The sequence below is a fragment of the Myiozetetes cayanensis genome, unplaced genomic scaffold (assembly GCF_022539395.1).
Source record: "Myiozetetes cayanensis isolate MyiCay16 unplaced genomic scaffold, myiCay2020 scf1, whole genome shotgun sequence".
In the NCBI taxonomy this organism is placed as follows: Eukaryota; Metazoa; Chordata; class Aves; order Passeriformes; family Tyrannidae; genus Myiozetetes; species Myiozetetes cayanensis.
Window position 1 is genome coordinate 94,284,208 of NW_026086604.1, and position 24,139 is coordinate 94,308,346.

Sequence of the window (24,139 nt, forward strand, 5' to 3'; positions counted from 1 at the left end):
TTACTAATAGAGGTAAAGGGTTACTAATGTCAGCTTGGCCAAAACAAATAATAACAGCTGCTAGCGCTTTATTATTACCTGGAAACAGATGAAAAAGGGATTGGAAACAATGCTGGTTCCCTGTCCTTGTCAACTGGGCATATTGACTTGGTTATATACTTCTTCCTTTGCAAAAACCCCAAACCTGGATTAAATGGTCTGCTGACATGAACCACTACAGTGTGACTTTAATGCATGAATTGTTGACTGCGGGAAAGCAACACCAGTTAAATTTTTACTGTATTGCGGTCATTATTGCCTCTCAGGTTCGGGGCAAGAGCTGAGAAAGCACTAAGGTTGCACGTCGTTATCTCTATCCCCGCCTGCTAGGAGGGGGATACAGGCGGTGCACTCTGCATCGCCCAAGGCAGATCCCTCCTACACGTCCTCTTCTCTCCCTCTCCTCCCTCCCGCTCCCTCCCCCGCACACTCCAGGCCGGAGCTACCGCCCAGCTCTGCGCCCATCCGCTTCCCCGCAGGCAGTGGGCACCAGGCAGAGGCCGCAGGACTGGTGCTGGGGGTCTTCGTGCCTGGGCCCTGCCTCCGCTCCGCTCCGCTGCGGGCGGCCCCTGTGCGGGGAGGGGCCGGCGGGAGGGAACGCAGCGGAACGCCAGGAACAGGGCTGGGAGCGTGCTCGTGGTTCTGTGCGAGGAACGTGACCCGCCCGGCCTGTGCTGGCTGGCTTTGAACGGCCCCCTGCAGCCCAAAGCGTTCTGTGATCCCGTGGAAATGCCTGTCAGTACCAGGGAACTCGGGCCGTCCGCCAGCCGGTGAGGAATCACCGCAGTGCCCTCCTTGCATCACATCCGTGTGTGTGCAGCACTGTTCACGACAGCGTTTGCCACCCGGTGTAAACCGTTAACTTCGAATATTTATCGGTGATGAGAAAGTAATGACATTCTGGTGTTAAATTACATTCTGATAGAAAATAAAATATGTTTTAACATATTGATGGACTTCATGAATTGTTTTAACTGCTGTGGGGAGATTCTGAGCTGTAATACGTTAGTGGGCTGTGAATGCAGCCGATCAGTTTTTATGGAGTGTCAGTTTAAAAAAGTAAGCTTACACTCAAGTTTAGTAAACTAATTACAACGATGATTACTATACTAAACAAACATTCCTATCTTTAGCCATGAAAGTGTCCTGTCGTTTTACCTGCCTGTACTGCCAGCCTTTTAAAAAACTGATGCAAAGACAAACTCTCTTGAGCGCTGATTGTCTAACTGATTTTATTTCTGTTGGTCTTCTCAAAATATTTATGTTATATTGACTATGAATCGGATATATTTCAGCATCAATAGAGAGTCTTTCTATTGGTTTAATGAGAACTGGATTAATGATAAATAACAGATAAAACCCTGCTTTTGAATAGTGGTGAATTTCTTAAACAGAGGAAAAAACCCCAAGAAACTCCTGACAGGATCTGATCTTCTCTCATTAAGGTAAGGTGCTTACAAAATCTATACCATCAGAGTTAGGCAAGCTGAACCTAACCTCATACTGGCACTGCCTTAAGAACTGCTAAGTGTAAAATCTGTGCAGGTGCAGGTGCAGTGAATTGGGAGAGATGGCCAGGATGTATGTACTTACGTTAATGTGCAGATGGGTTATTACTGTATTCCTATATAACCTGAAATACAGGTTATCTTTGTGTATAGTGTATCTTTGGCTGTTTATGTATTAAGGGATGTTAAGTAGAAGGAAGAGAATCAAAGGGCAAAGTAGTTCCAACATTATTACCTATCATTGTGTTTAACATTTGACTTGTGTGCTTTTTTCTCTTAATTCCATTAAATAGGACCTTTATTTAGATTACGCTCTTGTCACTTGAAATACCTGTATACTGAATCCAAAACCACAGAATCATAGGATATCCTGAGTTGGAAGGAAACCATGAGGATCATCAAGTCCTGACTCTACACAGAGCAGCCTAAAAGTTAAACACATCAAAAAGCATTGTCCAAACACTTCTTGAGCGTTGACAGGACTAGGGCCATGCCCACTTCCCTGGGGAGCCTGTACCAGTGCTTGACCACTCTTGCAGTGACAATCTTTTATCTAATACCCAATCTGAACTCATGCTGACAGAGTTTTGTGCCATTTTCTTACCTCCTGTCTCAGTTTCCTAGTGTTGTTTCTGCTTATTAGGAGATATTTGTGATGATTTTTTCTCTGATTTCATTGTTCACAGTAACCATAGTTGTTCCATATAAGACTTTTTGTATTTGGAGCACCTTATTTTTTTATTTGATCTACTTTAGGCTATCTGACATTCTTGATGTTATAGGGCCTAATTTTGTCACCATTACAATATATGGCTGATTGACCATGTAAGTTTATTCAAATCTTGTTAAGTTTTTGGAAATGGAATAATATTTTACTGCTAATGGAATATACTCATCAATCTATTAAAGCCATTATCAGTTACTTTGACATTAACATGCAATGTTTAATTGACATTTTTTAGGGTACAAGATAAAATCTCAAAAGTCAAATTTGAAAAGCAGCAGGGCCAAATAAATATGAACACCTTTAAAATAACTTATAAAATTAGAGTCAGGTTTGTTTTCATGTTATCATCTTCAAAGCAACCAATCTGACACATTTTTGCTAGTAGGTCCGGGAAGGATTTAATCTCTTTTCTTATGGGCAAGGAAAGCTTTCAGAGACTGGCCTAAACTTTTAGATCACTCCCTATCCTAAATAAACCAGGCCTTTGGTACAGGTTTGTCAAGGTTTTGTCCAGATTTTAGACTAATATTTATCTCAATTCAAGTTCTGTAGGTATTAGTTTAAAGTGGATGAAATGGATACAGTGTATTTACTATGTACATTGCCCATTCACTTTAAATTGAGATGTATTTTGTTCCCAATTTATTCTAACCGTGTAAATTTTGTCTGGAATGGGAGGAAAACGTTCTATGAAGTAACAGCTATAAGTGAATATGCCAACTGTGTTGGGTATGGGAGTCAGCACCAAACATTTTCCTTTACAGAACTTCTCCTGATTTTTAGCAATACTTGATAATGTAATGTAGCCCATCTGGATTATTTTTAAGCAGTGGAAAGGCTAATGAGATAATTTTTTTTTTATTTTTACTGTTTTCATGGTTCATCATAGTAATGGATATGAAGACTAAGAAATTTTCAGATCAGTAATATTTTAAAAATTAGTATTGTTTAGGCATTGTTTAGCTAGTGTAGTAACTTATCTCTACCATCACAGAAATTTGCAACACAAGTTTGATAAAATGAAAGTTATTCTCACTAGATAAAAATAATCTAGTTAGTTCCCAGAGTGCCTTTGGCCGGACATTAACCAGGGGAAAATGAAATGTTACTTTCTCCAAATCTTTTTGACATCCAAATCCTTTACATTTGTATTAAAAATTAACAGAACCCCACTGCATATAAAACTGCTAAGAAGTCCCTGCAATAAAACATAGTGAAGAGAGGATTTTAAGTAGATGTTGAAAGCTGCTGGTAGAAAAAAACCAAGATTCACATGAAAAGAAAGTGGGTTTATGCAGAGTTCTTCCCCCCCTCTTTCTGAGGATGACTCAGAAAATTAAATCTCCAATATTTGTGTGGAAATTGCATTCTACTCATACACAGAAGGGTTAATGTGTTTAATCCATGTTCTATTCAGTGCATTTTTCAGTAATCATAGTTGTACAAATAATGCAGATTTTTAAGGAAATTAATGCTGGTTATTATGTGAGGGAAGCACAGGAGAAAATATTTTAATGTTCTGCCAGTGTTCCAAAGTTTCTCTTTAAATACAGTTTTAAGATGATAATGTCAGGAACTGTTATATTATCTTGAGTAGGATTTTTCCAACAAATACATACCAGCTAAGGAGAACTCATCGTGTTAAAACACATTGTAATGCATTTCAGTGCATTGGTGAGATCTTTTTCATAATGGAGATATGTTTCTGCAGCCATACGTGGTTCTGAACAATGTGTTGAATGCTAGAATTTTCAGAGCAATATAGACTATTTGTCTCAGAAATTTGAATTGCAGCCAAAATATTATCTACTTTAAACGAAATAGGGCAAAAAGGAACAGATTCATTATATTGCCGATGTAGAGACTTAAACACAGTACTTGGTACCAGAATTTCTACCATCTGAACATCTGATTGTGATGTCAGTTACCTCAGCACCAAAACAATTGGCTGTCAGTTTGTTCACCTGTCCCTCTGCTCAGGACAACTGCTGTTCATGAAGTGCTGATTTCCTCTCTATCTGCCTAATTTTTTGCTCAGCTGGCGAAAATGATACCTAGCCATTAAAAATTAGTCTCTGTCTGTTATTCTAACACTCATTTGCAGCTCTCTTGCAAGTGTATTCAACAAAATTTCCGAAGGCATTGCTGGAAACTGGGACCCAATGGACAATATTTTTTCTTGATGATTGATTCCTTACCTGCTGTTTTTGCCTTTGAAAAATGTGCTCCAAAGAATTTCTGTGGAAGGCCTACAGGAAAACAATTTTTGAGTGGAATGATAGTAAAACTAGAAGATACACTGTGTTCAAGATAAAGGACTTCATTTTTCTCTTGCGTCTAATTTAGGGGAAAAAAATGTAGAAGGTACTAAATGAAGACATTGGCCAGATGAAAAAGGGGGAATTGGAAGATATTAGGTAAGGTTAAAGAAGTCTACAAGATGTTTTTTAAAAAATCTGTGGATTGAAGATACTGGCATTAAAACAGCTACAAATATTTTACCTCAGTTTCAAACTCATTGAAATATTTTTACATCAGTCAGCTGATGTTCCATAAAGCAATTACCAGCATGGGTTCGGTAAAGAAAGACAGGATTAAGGACACCCAAAAATATCTGACACTGAGTAATCATAAAATCATCCTTCAAAGTGTAGCAACTTCAAGGATTGTGTAAGTGAGTGGAATTCATTCTTGCCTCTGTTCCTGAGGTTCATTCCATACCAGACTAGGAGCCCAGTTTGTGCTCTGTGTGAGGCTGTTTCTTTATCATGGAAGGGATCTCTTGAGATCATCTGCCCAGTTCCCTCCCCCTGGTTCAACGCATGGTTACTTAAAGCAGTTTGCATAATATATTTTCTGGCCATTTCTGAATATCTCCAAGAATGGGAACTCAGCAACCCCTCTATGCAATCTGACCTCACCATAAAATTGGGGTTTATTTTTCTTATGTTTAAATGGTATTTCTTGTATTTCAATTTATGCCTATTGCCTGTTGTCCATCCACTGGATACCTTTGAGAAGAGTCTGGCTTCATCTTTGTATAGAGTGGGATTGAGTGCACTGTCACCATGTTTGCAGATGACATCAAGCTGAGTGGTGCAGTTGATGCAGGAGGGAAGGAATGCCATCCAGAGAGACCTTGACAGGCTTGAGCAGCTGGGCCTCTGTGAACCTCGTGAAGTTCCTGCAAGTTGGTGTGGGCAATCCCAGTATCAGTACAGTCTGGGGAATGGAGGGACTGAGAGCCACTCTGTGGAAAATGACTGGAGGATAGACACTGGTAGGTGAAAAGTTGGACAACACCCAGCAATGTGCACTTGCAACCCAGAAAGCCAACCATATCCTGGTCTGCATCAAAAGCAGTGTGGCCAGCAGGTTGAGGGAGGTGATTCTCCCCCTCTACTCCATGATTCTATTATTCTATACACCATTCAAATATACATAAACACTTGATAAGATCTCCCTTGAGCCTTCTCTTTTAAACTAAACCCCAGCTCTCGTTGGTCTTTCCTCATCTAAGTAGCAATGTGTTTCTTTGACTCAACTGATATAAGCCTTCATTTCAATAAAAAGGGATGTTTTTGCTGGTCAATGATACAATGCCAGGAATAAGTTAGAGACTTGAGAAGTCATTTCAGAATTCTGAAGTCTTCTGGTTGCAAGGCCAAGTGTATAGCTTACTGTGTTGCTTTGTGTATCTAGAGAGAAAATAAATCTGAAATGTTGGGGACTTATTCTCATTTCAGGTCTGTATTCTGCATTGTGGGAAAGAAATAGTCATAAATCAAGGTGAGGGGTTTTTTTCCTTTTTTTTTTTCTCTTTTCATTTGGAGATGACAGAAAAATTGGAAGTTGCTGCAGGCTTGAAGTTCTGGTTGAACCCTGTGTAACAGTTGTTGGGAGTGAGTGATGTTAGGACTACTCGAGCAGATTTAAGTCACTGAAAAGTCACATATGAGGATTCATTTCCAGTGATTGTGTACATTAGTTACTCAGCTGTTTTCTTCCCCCAGTTAAACAGACAGTGTATAGCTTTTAAAAATTCAATTTGTTCCTTAAAAGAAGACTGTTCTGAAAATGTGATTTTGGCAAGGCCATTTCTACACATTTTGCAGGTGGCATTTACCAGCAGTGAATCAGCGTACACTAAGGTCTGGGGCAGAACACAGAAAGATGTAAAAAAATCAAGTCTTCACTGTCATATTATGGTATGCACTTGTACTGATCTGGGGACAGGGTTTGCTAAAGAGTCTAAGAACGGTAAGTGCTAGAATTCTTTTTAATTTCTCTAAGTTCCATTTGCCTAATTCCTCTAAAAATCTCTGGAAAATCTGAATTTCATGACTGAAAACATACAGTAAATTAGAATTCACCAATTTCCATTAAATTCTGACTTCTAGTATGTAGGTAGATTTTATACAGATACAAATGTGTATATGTATATAAATGTAAATCAATCAAGCTGTTATCTTTTGTCACTGTTATTTTCTCTCTTGAGTTCTTTGGCAATTTCAACTGCCCACCAAAGATATTTGATAGCCCCTAATAAAAGTCTATATGCTTTAGTGAATATGAAGTTAGAATTGATTAAAGTGATTAAAGGACTGAATATATTTTGAAGAGAGAAGTGTAAATAACCAAAAAGCAGTGATATAACTGCAGTATTTTAACACTTTTTTTTTTCTAAATATTTCTACCAGATAAAAGCCCAAAGGAGTCGGTCATCCAAATCAGCAGCATACCACAGTTTTTACTCCCTTTTTCAAGTGATTTGACAGAAGCTGTAGGTAGATTAAGGATATTTATAACAAGTCAAAGCAGGTAATAAGACATTTTGTGCCATATTGTTTCAAGATAGGATGGGAAGGAAAAATATTTCTTACTGAAATTACGAAATAGCTTGTTAGAACAAGTGCGACCCTAGAATAAGTTACCACAAAAGTGCTTGGATCATGTGGTCCTTTTGGCAAGGATTTTCTGTTAGGAATCTGGGCTTGATGATCACTATTATTCTTTTGAAAAATGTTGAAATTCGAAAAGTAAAGACAAGTCTAATATTGTATTTCTAAATTCTTAGTAGTAAGTCTTTACAGTTATCCTGCTTGTGCAGCAATCAAGAAAGCCTGTGTGGATCCAAATTTACAAATCCATATTTACAAATGAAAAAATATCTGCATGGAGTTCAGGTAAAATGTTTCATGTAGAGAAACTAACTTTCTTTTGTGTCTAGTGGTCATTTGTGTCTAGTAAATATCCCATCTTCTATATGAGGAAAATGTTTTTCTGATGCCTACTCAAGTCTTATGCTCACACTCCAAGCCAACCCATCACCACATTTAGTTCAGTGTTAACATCATTACTGAGAGTGTTAATACACTTTGCCTGTCAGCACTGCCTTAACTGAAGCTGTGCAGCATGAAATCTGTAATCTGAACACTTCGAGGCATGCTGGATTCAGTGTCTTTTGTTTTGCAAATGAAATTACTTCATACCATTGCATTTAACCTTATGGTGTTTCTGATGTTTATTAGGATAACGAATAAATTTCAGGCAGGACTAGATCTTTGTGAGGAAACCTCCAAATATCCTTAAATGTTATAGCGAGGAGTGGTGGTTACTCAGCAGATGGTGCTCTTTTTTTTCCGGTAATTATCAGTCAGTGCCATGTCAGGAAACTTGTTGTTTGTTTGTTTGTTTTTCTCAATCAAAACGAAGATCCTGGTACAACCTGATCAGAAAATGGAAAGTATTTTGAAAAATAATAATTAAAAAATCATATTCTTATGTGTAAGATTGACAACTAGAAACTTTCCACTTATAGCCAAAAAGAAATCAATTTATGAGTGTCATGCAACTAGTGAATTAAGAACTTTATTTCCTTGGGAATACTGTATAATTGAGATACTACAACATTTTGGTGTATAAATTTAGTTTGAGTGTCACAAGTCAAGAGAAAATGCAGAGTTGATAGGCAACACAGCAGCAGTCAGCACAGCTGTGTGGTGTACAGTATGGGCATGAAATCTCTTACAATCACTTGATATTTTAGAAGCAAGTTTTAACAACAGTGCTGAGATGGAGCTGAACAAAATTTCTTTAGTTTATACTTCCATACCTGTAATGTATCTGTATCTAAGCTAACAGCCTCTGACAATATTCTTGTAACAGCTTTTGTATGTGATAACGTTGAGAATTCATTTCCAGAAAGGATATTGTACTCCAGATCCCTTGCTGGCAGTACAACGTAATTTCTGTATTTTAACAATTTTTCCAGTAGATGGCAGTAGCTGTTTATGGGCTGATAAATTAACGACATCGTAGTGCACTACATGAACACTAAATCCCAAATACGTTCCTATGTAGGTACTTTACACATAACTGATATGTAATTGCATCTGTTCCAAGTGTGTCACCTGTTTTCCGTATCTGAACATGAAATCTTTTCTGAGTATTTTCCTTTTGAATCTGTTGGTTTGCTTAGAATTAAGTGACAGTGTAAAACTAATAAACCTGTTATAGGGCTATTAAGGTTTAAGGACAAATATACCTCAAAGCATGCTTGGTTCTGAGGTCACTAGGATTTGCCTACATTTGAATACTGTTGTAGGGTACTTTTATATAAGACATTTTACCATATAAGTAATATAAATAACAATATAAGACATTTTACAATGTCTTATGTTCAGATTAGAATGTTTTATTGTAAATTATCTGGCATTAAATTGTGCTTTTATGATTATCACTTTACCCAAATAATATTACAAGTTTTCTTACACCAGAGCCAGTATGGACGATTCTACATTGTGAAACTTGTAATGTTGCAAGACTGTCAAAACCTACCACTGTTTTTCTGTTATGTTTTGCTGTTTCTTGGCTTTCTGTCCATCCATGTTGCCTTTTCTGTCCTGGAGGCATGATATAGAAATTGTTGTTGTATTGTTTAAACACTGACCTGAAGACTTTTATGTGGTTGCACCTATTTCATAAGGAGTTCACCAACAGAACTCTTGGTGCTTCATCTGTCATATATGATGTTGGACGGAGTTGTGTACTGAGAAGCTTTGGGAAGTGATTTTTTTCACCAGAATGATCTGCAGTTATACAAACAGTCACCGTTATGCAGATGGAGGAACATATGGGATTAAATCTGGTTTTACCAAATATCTCATAAGTAGATGTTGGGTAAGAATTACCATGATCTGATATTTTTATGAAAAGTTTGATATTATCTTACTAACTGGGCTTTGGCAGTCTCAGTAACACAAATACAAGAATGTCAGACCCACAGGATCTCAGAAACCCTGATAGAGACATGGAGATCTAGAAGAGCCTGGAAAACATTGAGGAATCAACCTGAACCACAAGCAGGGGGCAAAATCAGTGCATGGGGCCAAATCCAGTAAATAGAAATTGATGCAGTGGAATATAACTTTAGCATAGGGGGTAAGGAGGTTTAAATAACCTAATGGCACTAGCACATTTACCCAGCTTTTTTTGTTTGTTTCATGGATTAAGCGCCTTCCTATCACCTTGGCTGCATCCTGGCTTCTATACACCTGTCCTGCACATGACCTATTATAAGTACACACTAACAGAAACAGTGTCCCACTCTGTGTCCCAGATCATGGTGCTTCATCTCTTCATTTCTGCCTAGATGACTTTTAATTCTCTGAAAAGGGTGATATGCAGTGAACTGTTTTAAAGACACACATACAGAGAAGAGAGACTCAGAAAGTGATATCTTTGAGAGGATCAAAAAGCACATATAAGTCCGATTTTCACTAATATAGTGTCAATATGTGTCTTTACAATATTCACAGAAAACAGCAGATTGTCAGTGGTCATTCATTTCTCTGTGTTGGCAGGACAACCAGTTTTTACTGTACTGCTTCATATCTCACCCGAGGAGTATCTATGCATGTGAGGAAGTCAACTATTTCTGCTTCTTGCCTTATAGATCTAATGCCATGAGAAAGAAAGAGTGAAGAGAGTGAAAGGATAGTGAATGATGTTGCAAAGGCAAACAACTTCGTGACATACATAGTAAGATAGTCACTTCAATGTATATTATCCTAGGAAAGCTTAGGCCAAGATTTTTATAAGGTTTGTTTTAATTTTGTGCTATTGCTATCTGTTGAATAAAAGAGTTGACTTTCTACTGGTTTGGGTCATTGATCCTCCTTTTATTTCATCATCATCATCATAACATATTCAAAGACTCCAAAATAACATGTTCTTGTTACAAGAACTGTATTAGAAACTATGCATGAAAGTGCAGCAAAAATAACACTAAATGTGGTAACACTTATCAATCTGATTAAGCTATGATAAACAGTACACTGAGCCAAGAAGATATGAAGCATTCCTAAGACATGTCCTCTATAAAAAAAAGTATACTGATGAAAAGCTGGAATTAGTATCAGTGTATGAATACAATGCATCCTCATTTTTTGAATTTGTTTCATTTCACTGAGTTCTCCTTTCTGACTTCCTAGGCTTGCTTTTTCTCCTACTCCCCTGTGCAAGCTTCTCTCTTATTTGCTCTCCTGAGCTTCTGCAAAACATATCAAACAGCAATCAAGGGGAACCTGTTTTTGGTTTTGTTTTTCTTCTGGAATCTCTGTCTTTCAGTCTTTTAGATGTGCCACTGTACTGTGTCTTGGTCTTTCCTATATGTCTCATTACTGTAGGTAATACACAGGCCAAATAGTGGCATACTGCAGAGGATCATTTTTCTCTCTGCCACAACAAACTGACCTTTCCTGCTCTAAGTGTTTCTCTCATGTGCACACACATCTTGATTTCCTGGAAGAAATATTTAGAATACATGTAAACTTTGTTGAAATGCACTGCTTTTTCTGGAGATGATAGTGTTTTTCTAGGTGTATGAATACATGCTTTATGTGTAAATCACTTAGCTGCTCGGATAAGCAAATAGGTTACTACACCCCAGCTCCTATGAGTCAACAAGCTCCTGTTGCTAGTTACGGCCTCTAAAATCTGTTTATAGAGCTGTTCGTATGAACACTCCTTAGGCTTTTCATTCATACTTTTTATCCTGGTCCCATCCAAGCTTGTTTTACTGTGAGCTTTATGCTCAATATGGAGTATGTAAACAAATATACTGCTCTGGGGAAGACTGACTGTGTGATAAACATTACTTAGTTTTAATCAGAATTAAAAATACTGCCTTAATGCAGGAACGCTATAAATGCAAAAATACCATAAAAGTGTTTCCTTATATAGTAATTTGAAGAATTCATTGTCTCTTTTTTTTTACCAAAAAAGTCATTTTATGACAGCTCTGTGTAGTTTTATACCATAAAAATTGGGTTATTCCTAAATGCCACAAGTCAAGCAGGTGAGGCAGAATGCTGGCTTGGCTGAACAGGAATCTTCTCTTAGGAATAAGGCAAAAGGAAGGTGTGTGCCCAGTGGAAGCAAGGTTAAGTGATACAGGAAGAATACAGAGATGCTGCTGCAGGGGAAAAAAATTGTTCATCCAAAGCTCAATTGAAGATGAAGCTGACCAGAAATGTGGAGGACAATAAAATATTTTTTTTTCAAATATAATAATGGAAAAAGGCAGTTATAGCCCATTACAGGATGAGGATGGTCACCTCACAAACAGGGACAGAGACAAGACAGAGGTGTTTAATGCTTTCTTTGTCTCTGTCTTCAACGCAGATGAAGGGGGTCTCAGTGCCCTGTGCTGGAGGATCATGACTATGAGAGTGATCAACTCCCAGCTGACCCTGAACTTGCATGGGATCTACTCCTCCACCTGGATCCCTGTAAACGTATGGGACCTAATGGAATTCATTCTAGAGTCTTTAAAGAGCTACCTGATGCCGTCACAAAACCTCTCTCGATGGTTTTTGAGCAGTTTCAGAAATTCAGAGAGGTCCCAGCTGACTGGAAGCTGGTGAACGTTGTCCTGATTCTCAAGAAGGGCAAGAAAGAGGACCATGGAAACTACAGGCCTGTCAATCTCACTTCAGTGCTCGGTAAAGTCCTGGAAATTATTATTTTGGGAAGCACTGAAAAATACCTGAATGGCAACGCCGTCATTGGTCACAGCCAGCACGGCTTTGGGAGAGAGAAGTCCTGCTTTTCTCCTGTGGTGAGGTAACCCACTTAGCTGATCAAGGGAAGCCAGTTGATGTAATCTTTTTGGATTTCAGCAAAACTTTTGATGCTGTCTCTCATGGTGTCCTTCTGGACAAAATGTCCAGGACACAGCTGGTTAACCATATTATGTGATGGGTGAGCAACTGGCTCACAGTTTGGGCACAAAGAGTTTTAGTGAAGGGGTAACATCAGGCTGGTGACCTTGTCACAGTGGGGTTCTGCAGGGCTCCATCCTCAGCCCAGTGCTCTTCAACATCTTCATTAATGTCTTGAATGCAGGACTCAGAGGAACACTAAGTTTACCAATGACACTAAATTAGGAGGAGCTGTTGACTCCCTCGAAGGCAGGGAGGCCCTGCAGAGAGACCTTAACAAATTAGAGGACTCAGCAATCCCCAAACACATGAAGTTCAACAAGGAAAAGTGCTGGATTCTGCACCTGGGATGGGGCAACCCTGGTAGTTTGTATAGACTGGGAAATGAGAGGCTGGAGAACAGCACTGTGGAAAGGGACCTGGTCAATGGCAAGCTGAATCTGAGTCAGCAGTGCCCTGGCAGCCAGGAGGGCCAACCGTGTCCTGGAGGGCATCAGGCAAAGCATTGCCAGCCAGTCAAGGGAGGGGATTGTCCCTGCTCTGCTCTGCACTGGTGTGGCCTCACCTTGAATATTGTGTTCAGTTTTGGGCACTGCAATATAAGAAAGATATTAAGCTCTTAGAGAGCATCCAAATCAGGGCAATGAAGATGGTGAAGGGCCTTGAGGGCAAGCCGTATGAGAAGTGGCTGAGTGGCCTGTTCAGCCTGAAGAAGAGGAGGCAGAGGGGAGCCCTCACTGCAGTTTCAACTTCCTTGTGAGGGGAAAAGGAGGGGTAGGTACCAATCTCTTACTCTTGTGACCAGTAATAGGATTCAAGGAAATGGCCTGAAGTAGTGTCAGAGGAGGTTTAGGCTGGATATCAGGAGAAAGTTTTTCACCCAGAGGGGGATTTTGCACTGGAACAGCCTCCCCAGGGAAGTGGTAACATCACCAAAACTGCCAGAGTTCAAGAAGCATTTGGACTATGCTCACAGACACGTGGTGTGATTCTTGGGGTGTCCTGCACAGGGCTAGGAGTTGGACTCGATGGCCCTGATGGGTCCCTTCCAACTCAGCATATTCTATGATTCTATGTTATTTATGTCATTCTGTGTATCCAGCTAGCTCCAAGGTGTGGAAAAGTGTCTAGCAGCAAAAATCTTTACACTGCTTTTCAGGTTTTCTCTAATAGTTTCTAAGAAGAGGAAAGGACATGCACATACCAGAGTTCTATGGGGCATAACTAACAAATAATTATGATCTGTGAGTGATTGGGAGGCAGACAAGAATGCCATGTTGAATTTAGATTCTCAATATTGTTTCCTACTCCCTGCTATAATATTATTCAGCAGATGGAATCAATCAATTGAACACCATATATGTGTGTAAATTATGTTATTTACTGTCTTAGCTCTTAAAAAACCCAGTCAAGCACACATGGACCAGTATGGAAAGTAATTAAGATGGTATTGTTCCTCCATTGTCATGAAGTCTGGAGGTGCTTATGTTGAGCCAGGAAACAGATAATTTCTATGCCAGAGCAGCTGTTTTGTTCCTTTAGTCTTTGCAAATGGAACTGGAGCCTATCTAATCACAATTTTTTCTTGACACTTGTGATAGTTCAGAGATCATTGTCTTCCAATACTGTGCCATACAGTTTCAATGCAGATTCAGAAGGTGTTAAACAAATGAAAACAGCTCAGCTGACAACTGTTGCAGACTTAATGAAATGATACGTGGGAAGAAGGAACATTTGCCTCAGTAAAAAATATATATTTCACAAATCAGCTAACAAAATTGTGAGGGCATGGTCTTTTGTCAGCAAAGAAAAAACTGAGACAGGTTTCAGGCAAATGCTGACTCCTGAAAAAAAATAGATGTGACAGGTATGTAGAAAAGTCACTAATGTGTATCCTTTCAAAGGATTAAGGAAAATTCCTGCTTTTTTTTTTTTCACCCATAGAACAAAAGGTTATTTTATTTAAAAGAAAAAAAATGCTGAACTAGTGTTCAACTCAACCAGTTGGGTAATTCACTTAGTTTGTGAAATCAAAAAGCAGCCAAGTTTATTGCTTGAGCAATAAACTAGTGCTTTTCTTCAGTTTTAAGACTGACATGTTCACAGTGGTGCAACACAGATGAGAACTACATTAAAGTGTAGTCTCTCTATAACTCTATGTGGATGTGAAATGTAAGATTTTTAGTTTTGTTTAGCAAAAGATCTTTGTTTAGCAACATTGTAATTCCAGAAACACTGAATGAACCTGGTATCAGGGTTTTGCATGAGAACCTGAAATTTTGACCTTTATTTTTCCATCCTTCAACAAGAAGCAAAGCCTTATGGATGTTTCTCTTCATCAGTTGTCTACTTTTGAATCAGAGCTTCTGGATTTGGTACAGTAAGCAGAAGAGATCCAGGAGTCCAGACATCTCTCCTGGTATGATCGAGATCTTATGATCCTAATAGAAACATTTCACCCACAATGGGACATGATGAATCACAGCACTGGAAATTTGTCACTCAGCTGCAGCTGGAAGGCATGAGATTTGAAAAGGAGGGAACTGATGAGCTATCTTTCCTAAATAATGTTCTTCCCTCCTATGTCATCTTCTCATAAAATCATGTATTTTAGCAAGTTCTCACTCCTGTATCCTAAAAGGCCTCCTAAATTATACAGCTCAGTTCCATTTTAACATGTGTTTAGCTAGCTTAAGAAATAACGCATTTTTAAACTCTCACATGAACTGCATTTAATCATTGCCAACTCTGCACAGACTACATTCTTCTTCAGTCTTCTCTGAGGGTTTCATTGCAAGCTGCATGAATTGTTACAGGTCACTCTCTTGAGACTAGAGTATATATTGATTAAAATACAAAAATGAATACGTTCTTACATTCTAGTATCAGGAATATAATTTACTGATGTAAGACAATTGATAACACGTTCAGTGATTCAGATGAAACCAAGACTGTCCCTGCTGCAGGGTTTAGTACTTTCAGAAAGATAGTACATAAATATTAGTAACAGGAAACTGCTGTTGTGCAAACACTGTTATATCCTCTGCAATTAAGAGGTAGGAAGCACTTATGATTTTACTCACATGTGCACATACAGACACAGGCACATCCCCTTGTAGAAGAGTTTAAATGTCCTTAGAATTCTTGCATTTTTGGCTCAATTTGTTTCAGATACAAGCTTTGAATGCTCCACCTAACTTGCGGGAAATCCTTTCCCTGTGTTTACAGATGGGGTTTTTGTGTGTTTACTTCATGCAAGCCGAGAACAATGGTGGCTTTTTTTTTAAATTCTTTTTATCTTTTGGAATCGTTAGAGGTCCCACAGCTCTGCTGTCACTAGGTCACTTAGATAGTTTAGTTTTTCCCAGTTGTGTGTAGTGTAACAGAGCACCTCTGCTTCAATACTTAATGTCAGACTTCAAAGGCTTCATCTAGTTTTTAAAGCTGACTGAAGAATTGAATTTTTATAGAAAAAAGTAAAAAAACAATTTCCTTTTCTAGACACAGCTTTTCAGCTGAAATAACTTTTCCTAAAGTGCGTATTAATGGCAGAGGGATGTGGTTTCACTTCTTGCATCTGGTGACATGGTGTCCTGTCATGTGTCCTGCATTAAGTTAAATGACACAGTCATGCTTCTGCATTGGCAGTGCATAAATTAAGACCACAGGCACACCCCGATTACAGCCATCCTTCTTTAGGATCTGTAGCTTCATAATCAATAGGAACCAGGGCTGGTCTGCTCTCAGCTCAGTTTTTGAGGTAATCAGTGAATTTAGGCAATCCACTGTATCTGATCGTATCTTGATTTGCAATTGATAATGATTTTGACCTCTTTCCACTGCATATTAAAAAATTCGACATAAGATCCAAGTAAGAGCATTGTTCAACTTCTCATTTTGTAAAAACCTAGGGTTTAAGTATCCTTATCTGATCTGGCAATCACAGCTGCTCCTAATCCCAGGGACTTTATAGTTTATGTTAAATGAAATATAGGCATAGTAGAGACAGAAACATATCACTCAGACATCTAGGTTCTTTATAGATCAATTTTATAAATTTTGATTTTTAATTGGATTGTGATGTGAGTTCGGCTAAAAGATGATGATGTGATGTACAGATGATGAATGGGAAAATATTTCTATTCAGAATAGCTTAACATTGACACAAGAGCATTTACAAGTCATGATGTACATATAATCTTGCAAGAAAAAATTTGTTCAATTTTTTTAAAATTATTTATTACCAGTAGTCATATGTATAGTGCAAGAACCTAGCATATGAAACAGAATTTGAAATTCTTTTTCATTCAGGTGCTGATGAGCAGTATTGTGCAATTCATCTAGGAAAATGGAAGGTGATCTTAAAGACTTTCTAAACTATTATTTCTTCACAAGAAGGTAACTCATGTACTTTCTAGAAAAATCCAAAGAAATAGCTGGGCAGCAAATGTGTAAGGGTGACCCATGTCTTTTGCTTGTAGTTCAGTTTAGTTATGAGAGAAAAACATCCTTCTGAGATACGGTATTTAAAATATATTGAATGTAATATCCATTATTTTTACTGTATAAACCAATAACTCAGTAAATACTGCTAGTGAGTTTCTTAAACCTGATGTACATGACTCATGTCTTAGCTTGTGCTTTAGTGCCTGGGGAACATTTTTCCTTTGTTGATGCATTTCCCTTTAGATGTGATATTATGGAGGTTTGAGTATGTCTTAGCAGATTTTGAATCTTATCTTTTGTTTCTTCCAGGTTATTTTTCCTTGCTTGTAGCATTTCCTAAGTGTGTTTGATAGACTCAGAATCTAGGTCTGGTGTGGTTTTGCTGGAATTTCTGTTGTCTTTTCAATTGTTCACTATGAAGTCTGCACCAATGCCAAACAGGAGTGAAGAGATGTAATCCTTAATCAGCCTGGTCATTTCACATGGAAATATTGTGTTATCAGGTTATTAAAACCCTACAGGTCACTTTACACATCTGAGCGTGATGATACTGATGGACAAACTGGAATGCCATAGAGCTGAAAGTCCACACTGTAGGTCTTTACAGGATAATGCCTTCTGAAAAGAAACAAAACAGGTGTTGGAGTTAGCTGCCTGTTCTGTGCATACGTCTTTGAATGTTCTTTGTGCAAATACCTGCCAACATACAGTATGTTTAATATGCAGTAAAAACAATAACAATATCTCTGTTTTCAACTTGCTATGACTTTTGCATCCTGCACATTATGCTTTTGTGCAACAGGGATTATCAAGATTTCTGTCCAGTCGCACTCAGTGAGATATCCTTTGCTAGATATCCTATCAAAACTTCAATGTTTTACTCGACAGTTTTGCCAGCTTTAATGGTAGGGTGGCTGCTTTAAAATCACTGTTCTGAATTGAGTTTTTCCTTTTGCTTCTCTGTTTATCAGTTTCTTTATTATAGTCTGTATCTTTCATATTTCCACTGGACATCAGATTGGTTCATGTATTTAACCAAAACCAAGTAAATGTGCTGAGTTAGCGGGCTGTGAGAAGTCCTTTGAAATGCTGTGCCCATCCACTTATCTGCTTTATCTTAATTATGAATAATTTCATGCTGACTGAATAATTGGATATTACCAATACACACAGGCAACCTGACCTCTCTCACGTCTGAGTCCCTGATTTCTTCAAGACTGTTTTAAACGGTTGGGTTATACTGCTTAAAACAGCAAACAGAGATGAACTTGCAACATGGTGCTTTCCATGGTGTGCTTAATAAATGGCTCATTACCTGAGCAATAGGCTCACTCAGATAACAGTGCAGTACAGTGGAATCTTACCTTGACTGTAAAGCATATCCTTCTGTCCAAAGCCTAAAACTTTGGATATATCACTAAAGAGTGCAGCTTTACACAGCAAAGCTGGAGCTACTTCTGATTAAGCTGGTATGTAGGGTGGCTCAGTGCCATACAAAAATACTAGTCTTGACTGACATCAGCTCAGAGTCCACTCTCAATAATATATGCTGCTTCCCAGTAAGAATAATTGCACAGCAACAGAGCTCTAAACTGAGGTAGCCACAATGCTGACCCCTTGGCTAATTAGTTTTGAATTAGTATAAATATCTTGATGAGTCTGTACCCTGTGCTGCATAGAGGTATTCTATACGGCAATGCTTATATGTTGTATCATATTGGGGTTTTGAGCATATATATAAGAGATATGTGATAAAAGAGTAAAACTGCCCTAACTGATTCAAGTCTGCTTGTAATTTCAGACTTCAATTAAAATATTTCTTGGAATGCAACTGGTAAGGAGCATGCTACTTCATTTCAGTGCTGAAAAATAAGTAATTATTCTTCTTCCCCAGAAAAAACATTGAGTCAGCTGTCACAATCCTGGAAAGGGCAGAGCCCACCTTAATTTTATTAAGGTTGCAAGCTGCTATCTCATCAGTGCTCAGCACAGGTCTGTTCTCTGCTCTTTGCCCTGAAAATAGTACTGTAGTTGTGCTGTACTCAGACTATATATAGAACTTAAAAGATATCAAGGGTTGACGTTGACCTCAAGCCCTCAGAGAGAATTAAGCTTTAAGGAGTCACGTAAGGGAAGATAAAAGAGGCATGTTAGCCCATTTGCTTATTTTTGAAAATTTTATTAACAATGTTTGGGGAGACCCACTGACCAAATATTTCACTAACTGTCATGTTTTACGTGCATTTATTGAAAAAGCCAAGGGAGCCAATGGTTGCTCTGATGGTTTTGTGTTACTCTGTTTCTCTGCATTGAGTATTTATTTTTATAGTGTCCCCCATTAAAAATAAAACCTCTTTCCCTCTCCTTTTCCCCACCTGAACTCTTTATAATCAGCACAAATGCAAGGTTTTCTCTACTTTTTAGGAAAAAAATTACCAGTACAGTACTGGGTTACATAAAGTGTGTCACAAAACAAACTGCCAAGAATTGGCTTGCATGCTGTCAGCACTTGTTATAAGAAAAAAACCAACAAATTTTATCCAAATCTAGACAAGATTTTTTAGTGCAAAAACTATGTAGTTGTGATGTGTAATAGTAAAATCAATAGCAACACAGTCCCTTACTCTAGCAATAACTTTGCCTACAACAGTAAGTTCAGTAATAATAAGTTTTCACGTACTGAGAGTGTGTGTTTGTGTGCCCGTGTTGGAGTCACCTTGCAACCAAGATCTCTGTGTCTATACTCTCAGCTGTATAGTTGCCTCTTCCCAGCTTTTGGCACTACTCCTTTGATGACATGGTAAGATGACTCAATTCACTAACCAAGCAAAAATATGTGTGTGTTTAGCTTGAATAAGCTCACAGTGCAATCAGACGAGTGCCAGAGTTAACAGAAGGTGAAAACAGTCTAGAAAAGGAAGATGGAGGAAAGAGGAAGTGGGATCTCTCCTTTTGAGTGTTGAAAAATGATTATTTGGCTCACTGTAATAAAAATTTGGCTCACTGTAATAAAATCTTGTTTAGCTATACAAGTAGACTGAAAGTACAGTGACTGTTCTGCGGAGACAAGGATTATATCAATAGAGAGCATGTTCTAATGCACATTTTTCATTTCTTTAACTTGTGTGCTTAAGAATTTATAAAATACAGTCATTTGCAGAATGGTGCACAGTGATTATTAAGCAAAATTTGAATGCAGCTGGAGGAAAGTTACACATAACTGTTCACTTATTATGGTTAAAACCCTGTATTTTCATCTACATGTAATATATATAGTAATTCAAGTATTGCACTCGCCAACAGGCATGAATTAAGTGACTCGTTAGGCTACATATTGCTAAAGTCTGTTTCTGAAGAGTAAATACAGTTTGCCAGAAAAGAGGAAGAATATCTAGCAGAAGTTCCATTTCTAAAATGATCTCCAGAATTTTTTCTAATTTTTTTTTTGTTGTTCAAACAAATCGTTTGAAGGCCTGAAGTAGAGAAACACGTAGACCTTTCTTTGAGCAGCCCTACCATAGACAGTAGAATAATGATCAGAAAATTCTGTCTGTGACTGTTCACTCAAATCTTGCTCAAATTTTGGGTAACACACAGCTTTTGCTAAGGCCTAATGTATGCTGGGAGCAGTGCCGTTAGCTCAAAGCAAGATGGCAACACGTGGGCGGGATATGATGACCAGAAACAGCTGAAGGTCATTGTGAAGCAACTATCACCTATAGCTTGTGATCTCCTCCATAATCCTTGCATTAGCAGTTGAGTGGCAGTTGCTTCAGAATCCACTGAAAATGGATGGAAATAGACCAAGCTTACAAGCTGGAAGGTATAATACATCAGTTTACCCCAAAAATTTCTGAGGTGGATCCAAAAGCAACTGTAGCCCAAAGCTTCCGTGTTTCCCAGTGGGATACAGGTGATGAATGCATCATGAAGGACATAAGATGAGCATTCTCACCATCAGCTACGTATATATTGTTCATAGGTACGTGAGTTACAGGTTATGATTTAGAGAACTTGTGAGTTAGAAACCTCCTGAATTAAGTGATGAATTAGTGAATTCCTGTGTTCAACTGCTCTATTCAAAGGGGACTGAGCCCTTGTTTGTCACATTTGCTAGTTTTCTTTCATGATGAGCTCATAAAATAAAGTTCAATTTGCAGATTATGTTGTCCCATATCTGTGAGAGATCCAAACAGACAGTGACAGATGAGCTAAGAACTCTGGGACTTTTGGCCTTACTTTAGACAAATCAGTAGCAAGTGGGGAAGAGGAGGCAGATGTTACAGAGGGATGTAAAGTTGTGTTGAAATATGCTGGAGAGATCTGTTGGAGCCTGACCAAGTCCAGTGTGTGATACTTGTGCCCTGTATGGCAGATAGCCAGGTAAAACTAAATAGAACACTGCTGTTTCCATCAATGGAATTACAAGTCAAATTCCCAAACTTCTAGTTAATCCCTTTAGGGATGTCTGGAAATTCAGAAATATAAGTTTAGCAAAGAATATTTTGAAGTCATCTTACCTTTACAACACTTAGATGTTAGAGATGCACTTCATCCTATTCTGATTTCTCTTTCTGTGTGAGCCCAGATTCACAGTATCTTAGATCAGACAAAGGTCTCTTGCTTGTAAGGCTTTACTTCGTCTATTACTGCTTTAATTTGCCATCCCATTGCTTCTCAAGCATAGTCCTTCCTGGAGACATTGAGCTTTCCTGCAGTGTGACAAACATCAATAATATAACATGCTAATTGTTGCAGACAACCTAATACATACATTCAGCATAACATGCAAACTGGATTTATAATTTTATTCAGTCTTTTTCTCCCTCTATCATAACCTCTTCTAGACAAAACCATTTTTTATAGCATATGTGCTTTTCCAAACCACTACATTCTGTCAATTCGGAACACTCAGGATTGAATTTTACTTATTATTATTATTATCGTTATCCAAAAGTATGTATTTCAGTTATCTAAACTTAAAAAAACCCAAAAAACAACAAGTAGAGTGATTATTGTCTGACAATACATTTTTCCTTATACACCTCTATAAGAGAGAAGCTTTAAAGCAATACAATAAAGATTGGATTCTGACATCTGCACATCTCAAGATGGTAAATAAATAAAGGAAATGGTGTCGTCTTGGAGTTTGAACAAGGATATGATGATTTACCCAATGGAAGATTCTTGGTTTCAAGGTTACTAGTCCATTGTTTGCTTTCAGATCAGACAATTTTAAGACAATGCTTAAAATACTGCTTCCTCTCATGCAGCAGGTCTGGTATGGGGAAAGAATTTAAGGTACTTGTAGAAAGAGAAGTAAACGAAAGCACATCCCACTCATCCAACTGTGCTTTTAGTAGTCAGATTTATACCTGAAGGGGATTAGACACCAAAACAAAGACTATTTTGCACTTTTTTTCTGATCACTGATATGAGCAAAATAAAAATAGTGTGAGCGAGTCCAGACGAGGCCCTGAAGATGATCAGAGGCCTGGAGCACCTCTCCTACAAAGACAGGCTCTGAGAAATGCGGTTGTTCAGCCTGGATAAGAGAAGGCTCCAGAGAGACCTTAGTACCTAAAGGGGGCCTACAAGAAAGCTGGAGAGGGACTTTTCCCCCGTATTAGGAAGAAATTATTTCCTGTGAGAATGGTGAGGCACTGGAACAAGTTGCTCAGAGAGGTTTTGGATGTCCATCCCTGGAAGCGTTCAAGGCCAGACTGGGTGGGGCTTTGAGAAATCTGATCTAGTGGAAAGTGTCTCTGTCCATGTCAGGGGTACTGGAACTAAATGATCTTTAAGGTCCCTTACAACTAAAGCCGTTCCATGAGTCTATATTGCACACGAATCACAATAGTAATGTATTCTATACATTTTGTATTCAGAAAGGTGTCATCTTCCTGTATTATAGTTTAGAAATTCAAAAGTTTCAGAATTGAATCAATTGAAGGTGCATTTTTTAGGAATGGACCTACTCCAGCAATGTCCAGGCTTGTAAATTCTTCCACTTCAGCTGAGTTGGTAAAGTCTTGAAAATAAATAACAAAAGGTGGCCTTCCTTAATTTTTGTTAGTGGAGATCAACACTCTACAGAAAAATGAAATAATAATAACAAGGTTTTGAATCACCTAATTGTAAAGCCTGGTTTCACCTATTGGCTACTGCTCAGTTTCTTAACCATTACAGTGCCTTAATTATACTGGTTAACCAGTTGCCATGAAGTCTGTATGATAGATAAGACAGCAGTTTCAGTCTAAAATATATTTTGTTTGGTACAGATATGTATATATGAATATAACAAAACCATGCCAGATTTATTCACACCCATTAGTTCCTTTCTGCTATTCCTTTTACAGGAGGATTTTAGAAGGAGATTAATTATAATATCAGACCATATGTTTTCCCATGTGTTGTTAGGTCAAAACTGTAACACATCATGTCACATTGTACTTTAGATTTCATGACCTCTTTTCATTATTTAGCTCATCAGGTATCTTCAACCTTCCAAGGATAAGAACAAGATAAGGAAAATAACAAAGAGGATCAATAAAAAGGACAGGGAAGGCCTAAATCCTTATATATAATCAAAACAGTGAGTCAACATTGTGCATCTTGAAGACCTAGATGGGACAGTATCAGTATTCTAAAATCTCAGAAACTACTTGGGTTTTAAATAGAATCATAGAATCACAGAATGGTTTGGGTTGGAAGGAACCTTAAGGATCACCTAGTTGCAGCCTCCCTGCCGTGGACAAGGACACCATTTACTAGATCAGGTTGCTCAAAGCCCCGTCCAACCTGACCTTGAACATTTCCAGGGGTGGGGCATCCACAACTCTGGGCAACCTGTTCCAGTGCCTCACCACCCTCACAGTCCAAAGCTATCACTAAAACCCCTTGTAAAAAAATCGCCCTCCAGATTTCTTTTAGGCCCACTTTAGACATTGGAATGCTGCCACAAGGTCTCCCCAAAGCCACCTCTTCTCTCTTTGGGCTTAACAGGCCCAAATGTCTGTCTTTCCTCATTGGAGAGGTGTTCTGTCCCTCTGATCATCTTGGTGGCCATCGTCTGGACCTGCTCCAACACGTCCATGTCTTTTCTGTGCTGAGGACACCAGAGCTGAAGGCAGTACTCCAGGTCGGGTATCACAAGAGTCTAGAAGCAATTATAGTTGTGAATTCCATTGTTT